Source organism: Salvia splendens, unplaced genomic scaffold, assembly GCF_004379255.2.
Source record: "Salvia splendens isolate huo1 unplaced genomic scaffold, SspV2 ctg192, whole genome shotgun sequence".
Classification (NCBI taxonomy): domain Eukaryota; kingdom Viridiplantae; phylum Streptophyta; class Magnoliopsida; order Lamiales; family Lamiaceae; genus Salvia; species Salvia splendens.
In genome coordinates, this window is record NW_024598831.1 from 19,905 (window position 1) to 21,935 (window position 2,031).

At 43.7% G+C, this 2,031-nt stretch overlaps 1 pseudogene; it reads left to right on the forward strand.

Annotated features, from left to right (window-relative positions):
* Window positions 1–410: 410 nt before the first annotated feature.
* On the forward strand, window positions 411–1,257 carry LOC121789275 (annotated as a pseudogene).
* The last annotated feature ends 774 nt before the right edge of the window (window positions 1,258–2,031 follow it).

A 2,031-nucleotide genomic window follows, 5' to 3' on the forward strand; every position in this document is an offset into this window, starting at 1 on the left:
CAAATGGTGACAAATTATGGGGGACGGAGGGAGTAATAGATATGGTGAAGTCCTTTTTGTATTCATAACCCCATCTCTAGAGAATCATCAATCTAATTACCAACTAATCTACTGTACATTTTATGTCGATAAGTTCAATACTATGTGTCGACAAAGAAAAGCAAGTAGAAACATTCATTGAATATCCACCAAAAGATGTAGACGAAGAGAATTTATGAATGCAAAAGTCCAAGACTATTCTCTTCCCATCTTCCTCTCATCTTCACACTACCATTTTATAATGTTACCACAATTACATGCATCCAATCATCCCCACCCCTAATATTCTCTATATTTCATATTTTCCAACACATACAAAAAAATCCATAAAAAAAACATGAAGCGAAAATTGGTAGAAAGATCACACCACCATGTTCTCTCCCACCGCCGCCGATTACCAAGAAGCCACAATCGAGGTCCTCCGCCGCCCCGCGGCGCCCTCCCGGGTCGAGAAACAAGCCGAAGCCGCCCCTTTTCGTGACGCGCGACTCCAATGAGCCCCTATGTCCTCGAGCTCCCCGGCGGCGTCGACATCGTGGACTCCACCGCCCGCTTCTGCGGAAGAGGAGCGTCGGCCTCTGCCTCCTCAGCGGCAACGGCGCCGTCGTAGACGTCACCCTCAGGCAGCCCTCCGCCACCCCCGGCGCCACCGTCACGTTCCACGCCGCTTCGAGATCCTCTCCATCTCCGCCACCGTCCTCCTCCTGGGGCCACCGCAGCTGCCGCGGCCGCGCCCTTCGCGGTGACGGTGGCGGGGCCGCAGGGGCAGGTGGTTGGGGGCCACGTGGTGGGGCCCCTCGTCTCTGCTGGGACGATCTACCTCGTCGGCGTTAACTTCACCAACCCCTCATTCCACCGCCTGCAGTCGGTGGATCACGAATCCGGCCAGGAAGGCGATCGTGACTCTCCTCAGACGAACTCCGGCAGCGGGAGTGGAGGGGCGCCGGCGTCCATGTATAGCTACCCGTCAAACGACGTCGTGTGGGCCCCCGCCACTAGACATCAGCCGCCACCGCCGCCTTACTGATCGTAATTTTAGCTCATCCTTTGATTTTGACACTAGTTCTAAGAAATGAATTGAAAAGAATAGTGGAATATATATGTTGTGTTAGTTTTATAAAAATTGAGTGAAATAAGTTATAGAATTTGTGGTCTATCTATCATTTATAGTAAAAGTGATTTGAGACTTCTAATTACGGACGTACTAAAATGACAAATCGGGGCTCCTAATGCTAGATGGACGGAGTACTTTGATTATGGAAAGTCTTGCTTGTAATTTTGATGATTATGTTTTACTTAAAGTAGTGTTTGAAAATTTTAAGTTTTAGTCAATTCATAGTTAATGTTGTAGTTTTGAAATTGAAATATTATAATTTGTCATCTTTTCTTAAATTAGTTCTGTATGTGGAAATGGAAACAATATTTTTTGTTAACATTAAAAATACGATGTTTTATTAAAATAGAAAAAATAAAGAAAGATATGAAAAACACTTAATGAACGTTAAAAGACAATTATGTTGTTTGTTTGGACTGCGAATGACACAAATTGAATAATTGAAAATTTTTTATTTCAAAACTTTGATAAGCTTCTTGCTCTAGCTATTTCGTTTATTGAATTTATTCAAGGTTTGACCTATGAAAATACTCTCTTTATATTTGTCGTGATTCAGTGAATGGGGTGGACTGGCGTTGTCCAATTTTCCAATAATAGGAAAATGGTGCAGTCTATGTCTGAAATTTAAAAACAATACTTGAAATAGAATTGAAAATATGGACGGTGGTGATTTGATGGTGCAGATGTATCTCTCGGGTCGGGTTGATTTGGGCTTTTTCTAAAACAACAAGCCCAACGAAGACCCAAAATAAGGCCCACTATAGGCCTGACTTAATGAGTACTATATATAAAGAGGAGTCAGCTGAAGCCATGTTGGCGAGCAAGAAGTCCAATAAACAGAGCTGAAAAACAGCCAAAGGTACAAGCAAAGAAGCTAA